The 24,331-nt window shown below is 41.5% G+C and overlaps 1 protein-coding gene across 4 annotated transcripts in view; it reads right to left on the bottom strand.

Annotated features, from left to right (window-relative positions):
* ptprn2 (protein tyrosine phosphatase receptor type N2) overlaps positions 1 to 24,331 on the bottom strand; it is a 278,523-nt gene that overhangs the window by 129,250 nt on the left and 124,942 nt on the right. The gene's annotated exons all lie outside the window — the stretch shown is intronic.

The raw sequence follows: 24,331 nt of genomic DNA, 5'->3' as shown, positions 1-24,331 counted from the left end.
GGGCTTCTTTGTTTTTTTCCCACTTGTAGCTCACAAAAACACTGGCAAAGCAGACTGACCGCCTGCCTGCCACCGCTTTCAGGGGACACTTTACTCTGGCTGGCTCCGTCATTAAGGCAATAACCCACAAGACTGACAAGGCTGAACCCATATTGACCAACTTCCTTTGATCTGAACAGACCAACTGTGTGGTTGATAACACACTATTGATAGTTGAGAACACTATTCAGTTGTTTGCGTCTGCTTGTGTGCGTTACCAGATTCCTGGATTTCGGAACCATGATGGTCTTGAATAAGAATTCAAACACACACCTGTATTCTCTACAGGGTAACATACATACACATGTTTATGACACAAGCAAGGGCTTCATAATGGTTTTGGTGTGCCAATTCAAAACATGTTGCAATATGGGCGTCAGAGTCTACCTAACGCAAACATGTAGAAAACCTTGCACAATGCTGATCAATAAAAGCTTTGTCTTCCTTCTATCATAATTGAGGACTTGATCATTTTCAGTCATCCTCTTGAGGTTGGAAAATAGGTTGATATACAGCAGGGGAGGAGGTAGAAGAGGGTGAGAAGGAGGAGGAGAAGGAGAAGGGAGGAGAAGACAGGGGAAAAGAGGACAGGACAGAGGAAGGTAAGGGAGAGGTTCTGCCTATCTAAACTGTGACGTGTTCTAGCAGCAGAACATGTTGCGAGCTCTGGGCATCAGCTCTACGGGCGTTCACTGTGTGGTTGGGATGGATCGATGCTGTTCTCTGCCTGCCTGATCCTCTACGAGGAGCGCTGTCTGAGATGACCTGGAGAAATCAGGCTAAAAGTAGACACTTACAAACAAATACAGTGCATTCGGAAAGTATTCAGACCCCATCCCTTTTTCCACATTTTGTTACGTTACAGCCTTATTCTAAAATTGATGTAAAAAATGTTCTTCATCAATCTACACACAATACCACATTTTTGCAAGGTGTTTCCATTGATCATCCTTGAGATGTTTCTACAACTTGATTGGAGTCCACCTGTGGTAAATTAAATTGATTGGACATGATTTGGAAAGGCACACACCTATCTATATGAGGTCCCACAGTTGACAGTGCATGTTAGGTAAAAACCAAGCCATGAGGTCGAAGGAATTGTCCGTAGAGCTCTGAGACAGGATTGTGTCGTGGCACAGATCTGGGGAAGGGTAACAAAACATTTCTGCAACATTGAAGTTTCCCAAGAACACAGTGGCCTCCATTATTCTTAAATGGAAGAGGTTTAGAACCACCAAGACTCTTCCTAGAGCTGGCCGCTCGGCCAAACTGAGCAATCGGGGGAGAAGGACCGTGGTCAGGGAGGTGACCAAGAACTCGATGAGAAACAAGACTCTCTGGTCTGACGAAACCAAGATTGAACTCTGTGGCCTGAATGCCAAGCGCCACATCTGGAGGAAACCTGGCACCATTCCAACGGTGAAGCATGGTGGTGGCATCATCATGCTTTTGGAATGTTTTTCATCGGTAGGGACTGGGAGACTAGTCTGGATCAAGGGAAAGATGAACGGAGCAAAGTACAGAGAGATACTTGATGAGAACCTGCTCCAGAGTGTTCAGGACCGCAGACTGGGGAAGGTTAACCTTCCAACAGGACAACGACCGTAAGCCCACAGCCAAGAAAACGCAGGAGTGGCTTCGGGACAAGTCTCTGAATGTCCTTGAGTGGCCCAGCCAGAGCCAAGACTTGAACCCGATAGAACATCTCTGGAGAGACTTGAAAATATCTGTGCAGCAACGGTCCCCAACCAACCTGACAGAGCTTGAGAGGATCTTCAGAGAAGAATGTGAGAAATTCCCCAAATATAGGTGTGCTAAAATTGCAGCGTCATACCCAAGAAGACTCGAGGCTGTAATTGCTGCCAAAGGTGCTTCGACAAAGTACTGAGTAAACGGTCTGAATACTTATGTAAATGTGTTATTTCAATTTTTTGTTTTTATAAATTTACAAACATTTCTAAAAACCAGTTTTTGCATTGTCATCATGGGGTATTGTGTGTAGATTGATGAGATTTAAAAAAAAAATGTTTTTGGAATAAGGCTGTAACGTAACAAAATGTGGAAAAAGTCAATACCTTCCGAATGCACTAAATATCCTCCAAACACTGGGTTCTCGGGCATTATCACTTAAATGTTTTGTATTGTAAACAACAATTATTATAATAGTCATACAATTTGTTTTTTACGTCTGCACACAACCTCCCTCACACTGGTGCAAACACTGAGAGATGTATTTTATCTCTTCATTCACAGGTGGCATCCCAATTGTAAAATCGTTTTTTTTTTTTTATCTCAAGCAAATAACTGCCGGTCTCACGGTAATTGACGGTAATTGACCATAATTAACATAAATACATTTAGCATCTCCTGGCTTCCACGCATAGCCTACAAGTCACTGATGCAGACATTTGGAACATCTATCTAATAAATCCATGCAATATAGCCTACACCATCACAATAAATCCATTTTTTATTTCAGACAGGTCTAAAGAAACATGATATGAAGAAAATGTTGTCTATTTCAGAAGAACAGAATAGCATACTCTGAGTTGTCCATATGCGCAGACTGTACACACTTCATCAGTCTCTCTCATTCACAATTTAACAAGCACTTGATAATGCCTCGAATTTTCCAGTTGTACCCCTTTGTGTGGCCGTAATGCCCCCGAAAAAATCCATGCCTTTTGCGGCCAGTGGCCATTGTGCCCTTGGGCTGAAAATAATTATTAAAATTCCCTTCTCCCGGCTGCATGCCAAAGCACCTCACACTCACATGGCTCTCAGTCACGTGATCAGGTCTTTCTCACAGGCTACAAGTGAAGACAGACACATCGGGGACGCAACTGCGCCAATCTTTATCCAATTCCGTGGCGCATATTGAAGATATTGGAAGAACTGTCCACATTTACTTTTCGTCAGCCAACAAGATGAGCAGGCCTAACAGACAGCAAAAGCACTAGCCTATGTTAATCTAATATCCCCATAGTACAAAAGTTGACCTTATTCTATTCTGTGTGAGAAATAAATCTTCCAAACAAAGTCTGGTCAGTTGTGGGAAGCGAGAGTTCCCAAATTAATACAACCACTAACATAAAAAAACTGTTTTAAGCAATAAGCCTGATGCAACAAATCAGAATGTTTAGCTTAAAATGTTGATAAACTATTAGGCTACTTCTTCACATTACAAGCCCAGAAATGCGCACACGGCAGTAAGCTATAAGCGCGAAAGTTCCATTAGCAGGAAAACACCATTCTCAAAAGTGACCACAAATGCAATTATGCATGTAATGCTTTTAGTATAAAGGTTTATTTTTTAACTTGAAAATCACGCACTGCGTATGCCAGTTAGGCTCTACCCCCGTTGTAAAGCCGATGAATGTGCTTCATTTTAAGAAGTTATTTGGCCATTTTAGTTGTGATACAAACCTTATCAAAACATATAGGCCTATGGGCTAAGCTACATGAGGTGTGCGACTATGATTTGAAAAAATCGCAAAAAAAGGCATGGCTGCATCATTCACAAGTGACATATGGTGGCCCACACACAAACAGTGTACAAATGACTGCCGTTCTTTGCAAGAGGACCATTCTGTCATGTGTATGTGTGCTTGGTATGGAAAGTCGCATATGTTCACGCCCATATGCTCCTTTCCTCTCTCCTGGAGAACGCTCACTGGCAGAGAGGGGGATGGAGGGATGGAGGGGGGATACAGAAAGGAGAAAGCGCTGCCCAGCATGGGGCTCCATGGCTGGGAGGGGCCAGGCCCACCAGTGTCCAGAAGCTTTCTCCTCAGAGAGTCTCCGGAGTGGGCCACCACAGCGAGAGGTCAGGCCTGTGTGCCGTCAGCCCAGGACTGAGCAGATGTCAGGGCCTACATTCATAAAGCATCTCAGAGTAGGAGTGCTGATCTAGGATCAGGTCCCCCCGTCCATTTTACCATCCAAAAGGCAAAACTGATCCTAGATCTCACTCCTACTAAGATGCTTTATTAATACGGGCCCTGATCTCTGGAGGATCTAAAAGAATGGATGAATATGTTGAGTGCATAGGCCTACACTGGTATCAACATGAGTCTGAACACAAACAAGATACTTACTGTATGACACTCACTTGGCATTGCACATGTATCTAGACCGTGTGGCTGTTTGGCTAGATGTGTTCAATACCTTACCTATTTATCAAACTCAAACAATACATCAATTAAATTGGGATATGCGGAGCAGCGGTGGTGTGTGGGGATACCATTATCTTTGTTCCAAAACGTCATGCTTTGACACTCCTCACACTTTAAAGCTGTGGAACATTTTATTCTTGATTCATTTCTCCTTATTTGGATGTTTTCAATGAAACAATACATCTTACATTTCTGTTTACCAACTGAAGTTCTCCCTTGGTGTGGGAAAAGGTTTGGTCTTTTCCAATTTACTTTTCGTTTTTCACTCCCATTAATCTCCCATGCTCCCTGATTGTTTCCTTTCGTCCACTTCGGAATCACATTAAATTATTCATGGATTTTTTCCGCATATACCTTGGAGATGGAATTAGCAAACAAACAATGCCAGAGACACTAATCCCTGTCTACAGAGAAATATCCTCTAATACACTAGAGCTCAGGCCGGCTGTTGACAGGCGCCTGTTACTGTCTTTAACTTCCCCGACCGACACAGAGCTGTTTACACAATACACGGGTTTTACAGAACGACTCACATTCTGACCCATCACCACTGTGGAACACACACACCGTCAGAGTAGAATAATATCTGGGGGAAAATGACATGGTTGAATTTGTGTGTGTGCGAGTGCATGTGTGCACGTGTGTGTACTTTACTGTACAGGAGCCGAAACACAGATTATATGTACAACTTCTTCCCCCCCCCCATCTTGCCTTCTCTCCTCTTCTTGTCTGTTGTCATACGCAGAGCCAGGTCTGAAGGAGGCTTGTTTGCCTGTTCTGTTCCATAAAGCCCACACACAGACAGAGGGAGGCAGGGGATGGTACAAAGCCTGTGTCTGAACACAAGATGTTCTAACACTGTTCTAATGAAAGCCATAGCATGCGTCCCAAATGGTATCAAAATCCCTATGTATTGCATACTCACTGGGCACATTTATACAACTTAATGTGTTACCATTGTGATTGATACAATAGCACAACTAAATGACCTGAATTGCAGTCAGTTGAGATGACATTAAAAGTACATGGTGCAAGAGATCCACGTCATTTGAGATTCTGTGCAGGTTATTATAGCAATTGTGAGGATTTCCACAAACCTGCAACCCGGAACACGCATGCTTTCCATGATTACATAAGAAGACATGTATTGTTACAGTAACCCAAAAATGTGGCCATGGATATGTTACTCATTTTAAGGTCAAATAAATACTGTTATATTCGTTTATAAAATAGCCTTAACATTAGGCTATTTACTTTTTTACAAAAGTAATATTGAATTGTGTTTAGTTTACAGCACAACCAAATGTCAAAATGTAAAAAAGATCTCTCTACTGCTTGGATAGTTCCATCTGTGCCACTGGCTTAATCCTATTTTTGGTTGAGATAGAGACGTGAATCCAACATAATTTGTTAAGTTGTCGACAAGTTAATAGGTTATTTACCGTATTACAAAAGTTATAATGAATTGTGTTTTGTCGTCAACACAAACAAATATCAACTTTTGAAGGAAATGTACAGTGCATTCGGAAAGTATTCAGACCCCTTGACTTTTTCCACATTTGTTTAAGTTACAGCCTTATTCTAAAAACAAAATCCTCATCAATTGACACACAATACTCCATAATGACATAGCGAAAACAGGTTTTTAGACATTTTTGCTAATTTATGAAAAATAACAAACAGAAATACCTTATTTACATAAGTATTCAGACCCTTTGCTATGAGACTCGAAATTGAGCTCAGGTGCAATCTGTTTTGATTGATCATCCTTGAGATGTTTCTACAACTTGATTGGAGTCCACCTGTGGTAAATCCAATTGATTGGATATGATTTGGAAAGGCACACACCTGTCTATATAAGGTCCCACAGTTGGCAGTGCATGTCAGAGTAAAAACCAAGCCATGAGGTCAATTGCCAGGAATTGCCAGCAATTGCCAGGAATTGTCCGTAGAGATCCGAGACAGGATTGTGTCAAGACACAGATCTTGGGAAGGGTACCAAAATATTTGCAGCATTGAAGGTCCCCTAGAACACAGTGACCTCCAACATTCTTAAATTGAAGAAGTTTGGAACCACCAAGACTCTTCCTAGAGCTGGCCAAACTGAGCAATCGGGGGAGAAGGGCCTTGGTCAGGGAGGTGACCAAGAACCCGATGGTCACTCTGACAGAGCTCCAGAGATCCTCTGTGGGAGAACATTCCAGAAGGACAACCATCTCCGCAGCACTCCACCAATCAGGCCTTTATGGTAGAGTGGCTCGACGGAAGCCATTCCTCAGTAAAAGGCACATGACAGCCCGCTTGGAGTTTGTCAAAAGGTACCTAAAGACTCTTAGACCATGAGAAATAATATTCTTTGGTCTGATGAAACCAAGATTGAACTCTTTGGCCTGAATGCCAAACGTCAAGTCTGGTGGAAACCTGGCACCATCCCTACGGTAAAGCATGGTGGCAGCATCATGCAGTGGGGATGTTTTCCAGAGTCAGGGACTGGGAGACTAGTCAGGATCGAGGGAAAGAAAAATGGAGCAAAGTACATGAGATCCTTATATAAATGTGATATTTCAGTATTTTGCATTATTTTGCAAAAATGTCTAAAAACCAGTTTTTGCTTTGTTATTATGGGGTATTGTGTGTAGATTGATTAAATTGGTTTCCCCCTCATCAATTTTAGATTAAGGCTGTAATGTAACAAAATGTGGAAAAAGTGAAGGGGTCTGAATACTTCCCAAATGCACTGTGTCTTCTGCTTGGATAGCTCCATCTCTGCCACTGAGTCTGGCTTTAATTCCAGAACCATTATTTTTTCATTTGGTTCCACTGTTCCGACCTGAAAAATAAAGTTCTGAACCAGTTCGAACACAAAAAAAAGTACTGGTTTATATCATTCCTTTCTGTTCCTTTTTAAACCTCTGAACTCTACATAATTTTTTTGGTCAACATTAAATGACTTCACCAATCAGTGCAGATGGAGCAGCTTGCTATGGAGCGGGCAAGCAATAGTTGTTTTAGCTTAGGCAGCCGATAGTGCATGGGCGCTATCGGCTGCCTAGGCTATAGTTGTCTACAGTGGGGGAAAAAAGTATTTGATCCCCTGCTGATTTTGTACGTTTGCCCACTTACAAAGAAATGATAAGACTATAATTTTAATAGTAGGTTTATAAAATGTTAATAGTAGGTTGGTCTTGGCCAGTGAGAGACAGAATAACAACAAACAAATCCAGAAAAACGCATGTCAAAAATGTTATAAAATAAAATAATACTTATTGAGGGAAATAAGTATTTCACCCCTCTGCAAAACATGACTTAGTACTTGGTGGCAAAACCCGTGTTGGCAATCACAGAGGTCTGATGTTTCTTGTAGTTGGCCACCAGGTTTGCACACATCTCAGGAGGGATTTTGTCCCACTCCTCTTTGCAGATCTTCTCCAAGTCATTAAGGTTTCGAGGCTGACGTTTGGCAACTCGAACCTTCAGCTCCCTCCACAGATTTTCTATGGGATTAAGGTCTGGAGACTGGCTAGGCCACTCCAGGACCTTAATGTGCTTCTTCTTGAGCCACTCCTTTGTTGCCTTGGCCATGTGTTTTGGGTCATTGTCATGCTGGAATACCCATCCATGACCCATTTTCAATGCCCTGGCTGAGGGAAGGAGGTTCTCACCCAAGATTTGACGGTACATGGCCCCGTCCATCGTCCCTTTGATGCGGTGAAGTTGTCCTGTCCCCTTAGCAGAAAAACACCCCCAAAGCATAATGTTTCCACCTCCATGTTTGACGGTGGAGATGGTGTTCTTGGGGTCATAGGCAGCATTCCTCCTCCTCCAAACACAGTGAGTTGAGTTGATGTCAAGGAGCTCCATTTTGGTCTCATCTGACCACAACAGTTTCACCAGTTGTCCTCTGAGTCATTCAGATGTTCATTGGCAAACTTCAGACGGGCATGTATATCTGCTTTCTTGAGCAGGGGGACCTTGCGGGCGCTGCAGGATTTCAGTCCTTCACGGCGTAGTGTGTTACCAATTGTTTTGTTGGTGACTATGGTCCCAGCTGCCTTGAGATCATTGACAAGATCCTCCCGTGTAGTTCTGAGCTGATTCCTCACCGTTCTCATGATCATTGCAACTCCACGAGGTGATATCTTGGATAGAGCCCCAGGCCGAGGGATATTGACAGTTCTTTTGTGTCACTTCCATTTGCGAAAAATCGCACCAAATGTTGTCACCTTCTCACCAAGCAGCTTGGCGATGGTCTTGTAGCCCATTCCAGCCTTGTGTAGGTCTACAATCTTGTCCCTGACATCCTTGGAGAGCTCTTTGGTCTTGGCCATGGTGGAGTTTGGAATCTGATTGATTGATTGCTGAGAGCGAGAGAGGGTGGAGGAGGAGGCCTGACTTGAAGTGCTGGGCATCTTGTTATGACATGCATTATCTGAATTAGGCCCACAGAATTATACCTACTGAGCAGTGGCTTCTATCAAGAAACTTTTAATGTTTTTTAACTTCCGAGAGTTAGACCAGATCTAGCTAGCTAAAAAGCTTGTGTGTGCAGACCGGCACCAGATTAAAAAAAAACATGTCTTACATTTTTGTAGTTAATAAATCCAATGTGAAACGTGATAACTATAGTATCCGTAACTAGCATAAAAAAGTGAATCCATTCTTCTCTAATTAAAAAAATCTCTCCTTAATTTCTGAATCGTGCTTGCAAAGTCATTAGGCTACAGTAGCCTATGCTTTAGCGGGGGAGTGGAACATTGTCTACACTCGAACACACACTGGCAAAGATTTTCATCTGGCAGGCAAACACTGGAATAAGTTTCTGAGTGACAGAGTGAGGGCTTTCGCCTTGGTGCGTTTTCTTTTGTGGGACAAAAAAAAATGCCCGGAACATAAAATAAAAATACCGGATCTCCTATTTTTTAAATAATGGTTCTGTTTCGGTTTCTGATTCTGTTCCTCTAAATATTTAGTTATTTTCCTGTTTTTGGTTCTGTTCCCTGAACCGGTTCCAATCCCCACTTTAAATACAGTTTGATTAGATTTAATCCTATTCTATAACTTTTATTTTTGGTTGAGATGAAGAAGTGAATTCAACATATTTATTATTAACTCGTAGATTCCATTTGAAATCAACCAAAGGTTGAAACCCTAGGCCTATACAATGTCTTCAGAAAATATTCACACCTCTTAACTTTTTGTGCATTTCGTTGTTTTACAGCCTAAATTTAAAATTGATTAAATTCAGATTTTTTGGGTCACAATACCCCATCATGTCAAAGTGGAATATTTTTTTTACAAATAAATTACTAATGAAGTGCTGAAATGTTGTGATCAATTATTATTCAACCCTTTTGTCATGGCAAACCTAAATAAGTTCAGGAGTAAAAATGTGCTTAATAAGTCACGTAATAAGTTACATGGACTCACTCTGTGTGCAATAATAGTTTAACATTATTTTTGAATGACTACCTCATCTTTGTACACCACACATACAATTATCTGTAAGGTCCCTCAGTCGAGCAGTGAATTTCAAACACAGATTCAACCACAAAGACATGGGAGGTTTTCCAATGCCACGCAAAGAAGGGCACATATTGGTAGATGGGTAGAAATAAGAAAGCAGACATTGAATATTCCTTTGAGCATGGTGAAGTTATTAATTACACTTTGGATGGTGTATCAATACCTACAGTTACTACAAAGACACAGGTGTCCTTCCTTATTCAGTTGCTGGAGAGGTAGGAAACCGCTCAGGGATTTCACCATGAGGCCGATGGTGACTTTAAAACAGTTACAGAGTGTAATGGCTGTGATAGGAGAAAACTGAAGAGGGATCAACAACATTGTAGTTTCTCTAATTGACAGATTGAAAATAAGGAAGCCTGTACAGAATAAAAATATTCCAAAACATGCATCCTGTTTGCAATAAGGTACTGAAGTAATACTGCAAAAAAATGTGGCAAAGCAATTCACTTTTTGTCCTGAATACAAAGTCATGTTTGGGGCAAATCCAATGCAACACATTACTGAGTACCACTCTCCATATTTTAAAGCATAGTGGTGGCTGCATCATGTTATGGGTATGCTTGTAATTGTTAAGGACTCAAGAGCTAAACAGGGAATGGTGCTAACCACAGGCAAAATCCTAGAGGAAGAAATGTTTCAGTCTGCTTTCCACCAAACACTGGGAGATGAATTCACCTTTCAGCAGGACAATAACCTAAAACACAAGGTCAAATCTAGACTGGAGTTACTTACCAAGAAGACAGTAAACATTCCTGAGTGGCAAAATTACATTTTTACTTAAAAATACTTGAAAATCTGTGGCAAGACCTGAAAATTGTTGTCTAGCAATGATCAACAACCAATTTGACAGATCTTGAAGAATTCTGAAAATAATAATGGAAAAATGTTGCACAATTCAGGTGTAGAATGATCTTACAGACTTACCCAGAAAGACTCACAGCTGTTATCACTGCCAAAGGTGTTCTACAAAGTATTGACTCAGGGGAGTGAATACTTATGTGAATTAGATATTTCTGTAATTCATTTTCAATACATTTGCAAAAAATTCTAAAAATGTGTTTTTACTTTGTCATTTTGGGGTTGTGTGTAGATGGGTGAAAAAAAAAATATCCATTCTGAATTCAGGCTGTAACAAAACAAAATGTGGAATAAGTCAAGGGGTATTAATACTTTCTGAAGGCACTGCATGTCTATTTTTAGTTGAATCCTGGGCTGAATTTAAACAATAGCTGTTGATAACGTCCCAAAATGCTATATAGGCCTAAATAGCATAATTGATTATTGATATTGTTAAATTTCATTAGCTCTGTTGAACCTACCTTTCGTTAGCAACAGTGCATGCATACTGAACAAAAATATAAAACGCAACATGCAACAATTTCAACAATTTTACTGAGTTACAGTTCATAGAAGGAAATCACTCAGTTGAAATAAATTAATTAGGCCATAATCTATGGATTTCACATTACTTCACATGGGTGGGCCTGGGAGGGCATAAGCCCACCCGATGAGGAGCCAGGCCCAGCCAATCTGAACGAGTTTTTCCCCACAAAAGGGCTTTATTACAGACAGAAATACTCCTCAGTTTCATCAGCTGTCCGGGTGGCTGGTCTCAGACGATCTCGCAGGTGAAGAAGCCAAATGTGGAGGTGCTGGGCTGGCATGGTTACACGTGGTCTGCGGTTGTGCGGCCGGTTAGACGTACTGCCAAATTCTCTAAAATGATGTTGGAGCTGGCTTATGGTAGAGAAATTAACATTAAATTATCTGGCAACAGCTCTGGTGGACATTCCTGCAGTCAGCATGGCAATTGCACGCTTCTTTAAAACTTGAGACATCTGTGGGATTGTGTTGTGTGACAAAACTGCATCTTTGAGAGTGTCCTTTTATAGTACCCAGCACAAGGTGGACCTGTGTAATGATCATCGCTGTTTAATCAGCTTCTTGATATGCTACACCTGTCAGGTGGATGGATTACCTTGGCAAAGGATACATGCTCACTAACAGGAATGTAAACAAATTCGTGCACCACATTTGAGCAAAATAAGCTTTCTTAGCGAATGGAACATTTCTATGAATATTCTATTTCAGTTCATGAAACATGGGACCAACACTTTACATGTTGCGTTTACATTTTTGTTCAGTATATTATTTCGAAATAATCTTTCTCACGATAACACATTGGTAATTGTCAGTGACAAATATCTAAGCAGGGCTTGATTAAAACCCTGGATGGGAGATCGAATGGATAGCTGTAGATATGTCAACTCTCCAGTAGGAGGTGCTGCCCAGACTATTGTTTTTTTCTCCTAGTGAATATTACGTTTTATACAAGATTCGTCTATGTTAAAAATTGGTTACCATGATGACATAACCATTTGGTTAAAATGTTACCCTCAAAACAGTTGATTACTTTTTTCAAATCAAATGTATTTTCCACATAGATTCCATGTCACAATACGTTGACAATTACGCTGAAACAACATTTATTTGACCAGTTTGTGCCTAATGGGTAGAGTCTATTATCAAATGGATTCTCAATTCAGTCTGGATACCAGGTAGATGACACCAAATGTACATGGCTTTAATATCAGCTGAGGGTCTTTACAGTTCTCTACTTTAATATATACCATGAGTACATTGAAGGTACTGCAAGACAATATGTAGTCATTAAAGTGTACTGGATATGAAGGTTAGCATGGTGGCCTTAAATGTGAGAATAGATTTAAATCCCATTGCCCGTATTCACAAAGAGTCTCAGAGTAGGAGTGCTGATCGAGGATCCATTAAGCCTATTAGATCAAGATTAATAAGACTTTATGGACAGGGAGGGACCTGATCGTAGATCTGCCCTCCTACTCTAAGACACTTTATGGTTAGGGGGGAATCAATGCTCCCTTTTCTCAGTGCGAGGCAAAGGACACACATTTTAAGTTTCTCTTCTGACTCACAAAACCATGCATCTGTTAGCTTGCAGCTAATGGATGTGAGCACATACACAATGCACTAAACTGGTTGTGACGCAATCCTGAGACCGTACACAAAGATGAGATAGATATTACGGCAATCACAATGTATGAATGGGAAATGGAGAAGTGAAATGTGTCATATCGAGTAACCGTCAACTGCTGGTGCTGCGTGTGTGTGTGTGTGTCTCCTGGAAGAGGTGATGCATGAGGGCCTTTGAGCGACGCCTGGACTGACAGGTGGCGATGAAATGGTAGAGAGGACTACACACACACCCTGCCAGGGGCACTGATGGAGAGGAGAGCGAGGAAGACTTTGATCCCCGCACCGAGGCCACTCAACTGGAGAGGGCAGTCAATGATGAGGAGAGGAAAAAAAATGCAGCGACAGAGAGAGAGAGAGAAAGAGAGATAGAAGTGCTCTCTAACCTCTGTGCTCATTGATACAGATGTTGAAGCATGAACACACAGGGAATCCGTCATCCGACAGTCTGACTGAGACAACCTACAGGACAAACATCTACGAGGGTTTTATTAACATACTGTGACATATACAGATGTAGGATCTCAATTTGATCACTCTTTTGTTGCTGAGAATTTTCCTGCACGGCAGGAAATGTAAACTTGTAGTGTATTTAAGTTTTAAAAAGGCTTCTAAAGTTTGCAATTTTGACTAAAGTTTGTAAAACATCTTTCAGAGTCAACAAACCACACTGACATGCAGTCATTGAAAACTTCTTTGCAGAATTCAATATAAATGGGGGTGGGGGGGGAAAATTGGTGCCATTTCACTACAGATTAAATGGTTTTGAATGCTCTTTTGTTGCTGAGAATTTTGGTGCATCGCAGGAAATACAGATGAGCTTTGTGATTTACATAAATTCACTGAAAACCCCCACTAACACAGTTATATTAACAGTATTGTACTTTTCATGTAGTATCATTTTGGCCAGCTAATAGCCTAACCACCGATGAAGCAACATTATGGACTAAATGTTAAAATCCTGTTGCTGCAGGATTATTTTTCTGTGACAATACACATGCAGGATCTTAATTTGATCACTTTTTTGTTGATAATTTGCAAATTTGTGTATTCAAGGTTTAAAAAGGCTTCTAAAGTTTGTAATTTCCACTTTAAAATGTCAGACTTGATTTGCCCTAACGTAAAATGTACCAACCACTACAGAAAATATCCATTAATTCACATTTTTGTTTGCTGCGGGATTATTTTCCTGCTGTAGCAAACTGGCTCTAATTAAGATCCTAAATCTGTACTGGTCAAATTAAGATCCTACATCTGTATGACTGCCACAGCAGCGTAAGGTAACAATACCTTGCTATAAAGACAAGTTACTACTATAAAGTCAACACGATAACATGCACCTCACAAAAATTCTTTGTTTCCGTTGCTTAAAAACTCCACACATACCTTTTCCAAGCATATCAAAACACATTCCCTTCAATCTGTATACACACACACACATCCATTTCTCCAGCCTTAACTGTTAGTGTCTGGGTGAGGGAGAGGGACTCAGGAAGCTAAACCCCATTACTCTGTGTGAAGAGCCCAGGTAATTATGTCTGGCATTTTGACAAGTGCTTGTCGGACTGAAGGTCAGTTCTGTCTGCATTGGTGATCTATGCTAATCTGCTCAGCTGGAGAGAAGAGGGAGACCAGCGTTCTATGGTGTGGCTGTTATAAACCTCATGGATGTCCAAAACAATGAACACATACACTGAGTGTACAAAACATTAGGAACACCTTCCTAATATTGAGCTGCACCCCCTTTTGCCCTCAGAACAGCCTCAATTCGTTGGGGGCATGGACTCTACAAGGTGTCGAAAGCATTCCACAGGGATGCTGGCCCATGATGACTCCAATGCTTCCCACAGTTGTGTCAAGTTGGCTGGATGTAATTTGGTTGGTGGACCATTCTTGATACACACGGAAACCGTTGAGCGTGAAAAACCCAGCAGCGTTGCAGATCTTGACACACTCAAACCAGTGCGCCTGGCACCTACTACCATACCCCGTTCAAAGGCACTTAAATATTTTGTCTAGCCCATTCACCCTCTGAATAGCACATATAAACAATCCATGTCTCAATTGTCTCATGGCCTAGAAATCCTTCTTTAACCTGCCTTCTCCCCTTCATCTGCACTGATTTAAGTGAATTTAACAGGTGACCTCAATAAGGGATCATAGCTTTCACCTGGATTCACCTGGTCAGTCTGTCATGGAAAGAGCAGGTGTTCCTAATGTTGTCTACACTCAGTGTAAATATTCTATCTCCATCTGTGATCTACGTTAATCTGCTAAACTGGGGAAATTGGGTCGGATTTGAACCCATACTTGTAGCGAGCGGTCAGGGCATAAGATTAATACCTGCCACCCGCCAAATGCGGGTAGATTTAGGTATTGGCAGGTAAGAATGTCTACTTCCCCAGTCACGTTGACGGGTGGTCAACTTGCAGGGTTCGACAGGGCGAGCGTTTCATTCGCATTTGTGAATAAAAATAGTCAAAAGTCAAGTATGAGCATATGTGCGAGTTGCAATTTTTTGTAGAAAAATGCTGAATTCGCAGTTTTTTAAAATATATTTCCGCTGTTTTGTTTCATAGCTGCTAATCACACAGAGAAATACGAATCCTACATCCCACCTTGCGCAGCAACAGCTTTGCGCAATGTGAGTGAAGCGCTGATAAGATTAATTTTTGGAGGCGCTGGCACAGGCATAAAAGTTGGTCTAATTTACTCAAGTCAGCAAAGTGAGACTTTGTCCTCGTGTTTCTTGGCTATTTACATCGTTTTTTTTCACAATCTGGGTTGTTTTTCAATGTTAGTTTGAATCTGCTGCTTCAGCTGATAGCGAAGAGATGCTGTAGACGCCTAATACTAGTCACATCCCAAATCTCACACACACAAAGACACACATGACATGAATCAAGTGGCCCCGTTACCATGGTAACCACCCACCCTTAAAAGGGCAGCTGAACATTTTGTCTCATCTGATATTTTGGTTAAAATAAAACATCTAATTAAATGAAGCAATATAGCACATTACTTCTTACCAATACATTAGTTATTTTGGAAACATTACAGAGCATGGTCATTAGTTTTATGAAATTATGGTGACAAATTATTTTGGCTGGTAAAAAATCTGAGTGGCTAGCAGATTTTTTTATCTACTTGCCACAGTGGCTCGTGGAACAAACAGTTAATTTTTGGCCCTAGCAGCGGTACATAATACATGTGTTTCTAGAAGCAGCGGTATAGACTACTACACCAACCCAGGCCACAGACATTCTATATCTATGCTAAAAACACAGTTGCCCTGTTTCCATTGCTGCTTCTCTGAAAGTCTATGTTTATGTGTGGGAGAGGATATATTTCCCTGACTGAGGGGAAGGCAGTGTCTCAGTCTCTCTACATTCAAATTAGATCTCTCTTTTTCCTATTATCTATCTCCTTTCCCCTTGGCTGCATCTCCCCAGCTCTTTCTCACCATCTTCCTCTATCTCTCTCTGTCCCAGGGGTGACAGCAGTGTGTCAGGGCTCTGCTCCTGGCTGCTCCAGATGGCCCCGGCTGCTGGCCCCTGTCGGTCCAGAGGCCCCCAGCTCTTTGACCAGGACTGTGGTTCTCACGGCCTGGGGGCCCGGGCACGCTGCTGGGCCTGGCCTCTGGGGCCTCTGGGGTCGACCAGCCGTGACAGCCCAGACAAAGGGGTGTCCTCATCCCACCGCCCACCAGCCTACACATCCAACACATCTTCCAAACAGCCACCCATCCTTGACCACAGAGTGTGGACAGTGTATCCAGATCACTGTCTAAGCTTCATAAGGGGGTGAATGCTAGCATTTTGATATGTTACTGGTCGGAAGACTCGGCACAAGTACTGTTTACTTCACCAGAAACACATACATTATAGAAAATAACAGACTGTCATATTCATACGTGATGTTATTGTCAAGAAGAAGTCTTGTTACTAAGTTTGCCAATAGAATACAGTGAAGCAGTCTCTCCAGCCAAAATGTGCAAAAGACTTTCAAATTGCATGACATGTTTCCTCTTAATGATAGCATGACAGATGTTTTGTAAAGATGAAGTAATATCACATTAGCATCATAATTGCATATCTAATGATATGCCGAAATAAATCTGTTCAAGAAGATGGAAGATAATACAAATTGCCTCCTAACAGCGCAGGAAAAAAACACATTAATTTCAAATGACTTCATGTGATCACGTGATCTAACGTGAAGTTCATTTAATAACATGTAAAGCAACATATGATAACATGAAACTACACATGTGAAAACATGTGACCACATGTGAAGTGTTCCAAAAACACATTTTCACATGATTTCACATATGACATTTCACGTGAAAATCTCACGTGAAAAATGTTCCATGTAAAATCGTGTTTTTTCTATAAGGGAGGCGTTTTCTTCACAATAAAAATCCCCTAAAACCCCCCCGAAAAAACATGAATTTTGGGATGTTTCAGAAAGGCATGTAAATGTGTATAACACTGTATGAATGATATTGGTCCACATCGAGTAATTGCTCTAAGGAAACACAAAACAACCCATGCATGTTTCTACCTACCCGGTTACTGTACACAGAAGAAAAAACATAGAAGGGAAAATGAGAGGGGGATTACATTTCTCATGGCTAAAGAAACGTTGGTTAGCAGTGAGCGTAACAAATTTTGACAGAACCAATTTCCCACGTGAAGGTGATTTACATGTTTGCAGATCAGTCTGAAGCGCACAGCTTTTCACCGCATTCAGAACCTCATTCTATGAGAGAGAGAGAGAGAGAGAGAATGAAGGAGCAAAAAGCAAGAGTGTCTTTAATGACAAATTGCAACATTGTTTTTTTACAGCTTGGTCAGCTCTTCATCAAAACTTGAATAAATAATTTCCCTTGCAAGTGATTCTCACACACACACACACACACACACACACACACACACACACACACACACACACACACACACACACACACACACACACACACACACACTAGCCTAGTTTTTTTTATATATATATATAAAGCAGCCGCCTTCTCTTTTGTTTTCTAGCTGTGCGGGGGTTTAGTGAGCACAGGTCATTGTCCGCCAGTTTTCCAGTTGAGCAAAACACAAGAGCTCCTAGTAGCTCCTACCTTCACTAATACAGTGAGACCTCCCACCATGATTTTCACTTCTAATTCTACCAGTAAGAACCCACAGCCAAAAGATGGCAATGCTTTCATTGAGATATCAAATCTCCTCTTTATACTGTCCATGTGCATCCCAAATGGAACCATAATCCCTTTGTAGTGCACTACTAACATCTTACATTTGACATGTGAGTGAAGATGTCTGGGTGTTTTTTGGATATCTGTCTACTAGTGGTGCACTATATAGGGAATAGGGTGCCATTTGGGATGCACACCATGCTTTTCAATGGGATCTCTCCCTATAAGAAGGATTTTCAATGGGACTTTTCTCTCCCTATGGCTTTTCTATGAAACATGGGTCATTCCACGAAATGGGTGCCTTTAGAAACGGAAACTTAAGAAATTTAAAATATTTAACTTTAAAATATCTCTTCTTTCAACATTCAATTAGATGGAGGATATTTTTAGACTACGGAAAAACACCTTTTCTCATCTCAGGCATTACAATCCTATGAACTAAAAATATTTTATCTGCACTTGTACCACACTGTGTGCCAACCCTGTTACGGACACTTATTTAACTGCCTAACTAATATTTATACAGAACAAAATATAAATGCAAAATGTAAAGTGTTGGCCCCATGTTTCATGAACTGAAATAAAAGATCCCAGAAATCTTCCATACGCACAAAAATCTTATTTCTCTAAAATTTCATGCACAAATTTGTTTACATCCCTGTTAGTGATAATTTATCCTTTGCCAAGATAATCCATCCACCTGACAGGTGTGGCATATCAAGAAGCTGATTAAACAGCATCATCGTTAAACAGGTGCACCTTGTGCTGGGGACAATAAAAGGCCACTATAAAATGTGCAGTTTTGTCACACAACACAATACCACAGATGTCTCAAGTTTTGATGGAGAGTGTCCTCCATTGAATGTTTATTTCTCTACCATAAGCCATCCAACGGGCCTCACAACCGCAGACCACGTGTAACCACGCCAGCCCAGGACCTTCACATCCGTTTTTATCACCTGCTGAATCGTCTGAGACCAGCCACCCAGACAACTGATGAAACGGAGGAGTATTTCTGTCAGTAATAAAGCCCTTTTGTGGGGAAAAACTCATTCGGATTGGCTGGGCCTGGCTCCCAAGTGGGTGAGCTATGCCCTTCCAGGCCCACCCATATCTGCACCCCTGCCCAGTCATGTGCAATCCATAGATTATGGCCTAATGAATTTATTTCAATTGACTGATGTCCTTCTATGAACTGTAACTCAGTAAAATCGTTGAAATTGTTGCATGCTGTGTTTCTATTTTTTGTTCTGTATAAAAGCATGTTTGAGATAAATCCAACATTTTCTCATTGATCAAATATCCTTTGTACAAATAAACTCACATATAATATCAAACTAATAAAGTTGACGTTGGCCCTCTAACAGGGTTGAGGTTTCAGGTGATCATCGGCCATTACTCCTCATGTGGTGTAGAGCATGGGGCCACATGGTGTTCATGAAATGAGGAATTATTCCGCACAAAAGGCATCCATTTCGTGGAAATGACCCACATAACAAACAGATCTAGTAGACACATATCAAAACAACTCCCAGACATCTTCACTCACATGTTAAATGTAACATTTTATCATGACTGCATAGCGAGTGTACGTTGTACTGATAAACCTTACTCAATGTAAATGTATTATGTCCTAAAAATGTAGACTGAGAAATGTATTTGAATGAATAGGGTGCAAGTTGCAAGTTTAAGATCTTCACAAAGACATAGGAAAAATGTATCCATTATAATTGAGCTATCATTGACACAGGCCTATTCTCCAATCACAATCATTGTGTTCTTGTTCTGACCATTTCCACAAAAATTGCTTTATTGTCAACAGAATGCTTTTTCAAGAAAAATACACACTATAGAGCTAAACTAAAGAAATACCTTACAATTCCTCCATTTATTTTCCACAAACCTGGAAACCAGTCAATGGTCAACACACATATAGACTGGTTCAACACACAATGAGCCCAAGGGTTTGACGAGTCTGTGTGTGTGTGTGTGTGTGTGTGTGTGTGTGTGTGTGTGTGTGTGTGTGTGTGTGTGTGTGTGTGTGTGTGTGTGTGTGTGTGTGTGTGTGTGTGTGTGTGTGTGTGTGGGTGTGGGTGTGTGTGTGTGACGAGTTCATCAGGCGGCCATGTTGTTCATGCACTGGCAAACAGAGGTCAAATGTAACCCAGGATTACCCAGGAGGCAGAGTGTCATTCAGTTTCTGTTTCACATTCAACCCAGAGAATCTTCATTTTGTTTCTGAAGTACCGGCAAGAGATGGCTTTGAAATCATGAAAAAGGATCATATCACATTGGTCACTGTACCGCAGTTGTCCTTGATCTTTGAGTGTTTTACAGTTGTAAAACATTCAGGAAAACAATTTATAATAATGCAGGATAATATAGTTATGTTTGCATTCCGTATACAAACTGAATGTTTTTCTAATTCTACGTATATTAATCGTTATACACAACTATATACTACTGTATGTTATGGTAAATGTGTAAACATTGTAATAGATTTCTCTGTAAATCTATGGATTTCTTGTAAATCTACGGCTTTCCTGTAAATCTACGGATTTCCTGTAAATCTACATGTATACATGTCCTATTCATTTCCCAACTGAAACCTTGTAAGGGGGATATCTAAGTATTCCTCCCGACAGGCAAATCTCGGTCAGTCATTGGTATTCTGGTCGGCTGGATTCATAATTCATCAATAGCAGTCAGGCTGCTGATAATGTTGACTTAACATTTGGTCTGGCATTTCGCTGCTGTCATTAGGTCTCCCACCACGGTGCCTAATCAACACTCAAATCACTCCACATAGACAGACGCACGCATGAGCACGCACACAGAAACACACACACACAGGCATGTAGGCACAAGCACTCAGGCACGTACACACACACCTAGAAACACACACAAAGAAAGTATCTCAACCTAGTACTAATGGACGTACCCATAGGGGTCCACAGCACTAGAACCATGGAATAACTGTTATTCTGGTGCTTGCACAAACCCAGCTTCAAAACCCATGTAACACCAACCATTCCAGACACCTTTTCATCATCTTCCAGCCATCTTTATGTCTCAAATCACATCACATCCCAAGCCCCAAAACCCCTTCTACCTATTTCCTACACTCATAGAAAAAAGGGTTCCAAAAGGGGTCTTTGTGGAGGGATAGGGTTCTACCAAGGACTATTTTGATCAGAAGAACCCTTTCTGGAAGACAAGGGTTCTTTGCAAAGCAAAGGGTTCTACCTAGAACCTTTAAATCAAATCAAAATCAAATCAAATGTATTTGTCACATACACATGGTTAGCAGGTGTTAATGCAAGTGTAGCGAAATACTTGTGCTTCTAGTTCCGACCATGCAGTAATATCTAACAAGTAATATCATAGGAACCGTTTTTGGAAGAACGGGCTCTTTGATGATTCTTTGGAAGGCAAGAAGGATTCCTTGGGAGGCAAGAAAGGTTCTACATACAACCATATATATTATTTTCCAGCATGCTCTTTTGCAGTGATATTTTCTGAATTGTGTGTTTTACTGTAATATGTGTTTTTTGCATTGATTGGTTCATTAATTTTATGCTACACAAATATAAATAATATACAGTTTTCTAAACTAATCTAATCTGTTAGTAATTGGATTAATTTCACCTGTTGCTGAGATGGTTGTTCCAGTTTAGATGATTGAGGTAGTCTCAGTATTTAACCTTCCATACACTGGCAGTCATTCTTAATGCAGGTTGCAGGTGATTAAAAATTCCACTTGTTCGATAGCCTAACTCTGTATTACAATTCACTTGCAAGCCAGCATAATGTAGCCTGTAAACCAGGAGATTCATAACACCACTGTGTTAGGGTATAACTAGGCCCATATAAACTCAGCAAAAAAATAAACGTCCTCTCACTGTCAACTGTGTTTATTTTCAGCAAACTTAACATGTGTAAATATTTGTATGAACATAACAGGATTCAACAACTAAGACATAAACTGAACAAGTTCCACAGACATGTGACTAACAGAAATTGAATAATGTGTCCCTGAACAAAGGGGGGGTCAAAATCAAAAGTAACAGTCAGTATCTGGTGTGGCCCACCCGGCTGCATTAAGTACTGCAGTGCATCTCCCCCTCATGGACTGCACCAGATTTGCCAGTTCTTGCTGTGAGATGTTACCCCACTCTTCCACCAAGGCACCTGCAAGTTCCCGGACATTTCTGGGGGGAATGGCCCTAGCCCTCACCTTCCGATCCAACAGGTCCCAGACGTGCTCAATGGGATTGAGATCCGGGCTCTTCGCTGGCCATGGCAGAACACTGACATTCCTGTCTTGCAGGAAATCACGCACAGAACGAGCAGTATGGCTGGTGGCATTGCCATGCTGGAGAGTCATGTCAGGATGAGCCTGCAGGAAGGGTACCACATGAGGGAGGACGATGTCTTCCCTGTAACGCACAGCGTTGAGATTGCCTGCAATGACAAAAAGTTCAGTACGATGATGTTGTGACACACCGCCCAAGACCATGACGGACCCCCCACCTCCAAATCGATCCCGCTCCAGAGTACAGGCCTCGGTGTAACGCTCATTCCTTCAACGATGAATGCGAATCCGACCATCACCCCTGGTGAGACAAAACCGCGACTCGTCAGTGAAGAGCACTTTTTGCCAGTCCTGTCTGGTCCAGCGACGGTGGGTTTGTGCCTATAGGCGACATGGTTGCTGGTGATTTCTCGTGAGGACCTGCCTTACAACAGCCCTACAAGCCCTCAGTCCAGCCTCTCTCAGCCTATTGGGGACAGTCTGAGCACTGATGGAGGGATTGTGCGTTCCTGGTGTAACTCGGGCAGTTGTTGTTGCCATCCTGTACTGTCCCGCAGGTGTGATGTTCGGATGTACTGATCCTGTGCAGGTGTTGTTCCACATGGTCTGCCACTGCGAGGACGATCAGCTGTCCGTCCTGTCTCCCTGTAGCGCTGTCTTAGGCGTCTCACAGTACAGACATTGCAATTTATTGCCCTGGCCACATCTGCAGTCTTCATGCCTCCTTGCAGCATGACTAAGGCATGTTCACACAGATGAGCAGGGGCCCTGGGCATCTTTCTTTTGGTGTTTTTCAGAGTCCGTAGAAAGGCCTCTTTAGTGTCCTAAGTTTTCATAACTGTGACTTTAATTGCCTACCATCTGTAAGCTGTTAGTGTATTAATGACCGTTCCACAGATGCATGCATGTTCATGAATTGTTTATGGTTCATTGAACAAGCATGGGAAACAGTGTTTAAACCCTTTACAATGAAGATCTGTGAAGTTATTTGGATTTTTACGAATTATGTTTGAAAGACAGGGTTCTCTAAAAGGGACCCTCTAAAAGGGACCCAATACATGTAATGTATTGTCATAAATAATTACATTTGAAAGGCTAATAAGGCTGGTGGAACTGTTCATAGGAAGAACCCTCTAAAGATAAAAAGAGTTATCAGTAGAACCCTTCATAGATGGTTCTAGGAAGAACATTTAGAGGATGAAATGGTTCTTGGTAGATCCCTTCTTAGAGGATTTTATCTAGAACCATATACAGGGGGTTCTTTTAAGAACCCTACATAGAGGGTTCTAGATAGAACCCTCTGCAAAGGGTTCTACCTAGCACCAAACGGGGTTTCGCTATGGGGACAAACTGAAGAAGCCTGTATGGTTCTACTTAGCACCTTTTTTTCTAAGAGTGTAGTGTTGTTGTTGTAGCATCTCTGTAAATGGATAGGACAGCAACAAACCCCCATATACCACCCTATAATACAACAGGAAGAGAGTGGTGCCAAATTCCTCTCAATGGAACAACAGCACATTTCAGCCAATAAAAAAAGGCTCCATGAGGTTTGTGCTAGTGTTGTTCCTGTTGTTGTTCCAACCCTGGTGTTATTGACTGTTGGACTGTTGCTCTCTGCTTCTCAAAGTCAATTCCAATCGAAGCAAGGGCGACACCCTCCCGTGTTGATCCAAGTTCAGACAATGCCAGCGTTGTGGTGCGGTGCAGGAGCGGTGCATACTGAAATATCAAATCCTATTTTTTTCTCTCTCACCATGACACCTTTCTATCAGACCACATCTAGCTATACGAAGACTAGCTTGTCTGAGAGTCACTCTCTATGTCCCAAATGGCACCCTATGCCCTACATAGTGCACTACTTCTGACTAGAGCCCTAATACTATGCCTATGGGCCCTGGTCAAAAGTAGGGCTTTAAATAGGGAATAGGCTGCCATTTGGGATGCAGAATATGTACCTCAGTAGGAACAGCAGTGTGTCCTGCTTGTTATCCTGTGTGAAATTGATCCTCATTTGTCATTACACCCTGTTAATAATCTTATAGACATGGGCTTGTCTGGACTAGA

This window comes from Salmo salar, chromosome ssa29 (genome assembly GCF_905237065.1).
Source record: "Salmo salar chromosome ssa29, Ssal_v3.1, whole genome shotgun sequence".
Lineage (NCBI taxonomy): Eukaryota > Metazoa > Chordata > Actinopteri > Salmoniformes > Salmonidae > Salmo > Salmo salar.
Note: the sequence above shows the minus strand (reverse complement) of the source record. Positions and strands in the feature narration are given on the sequence as shown.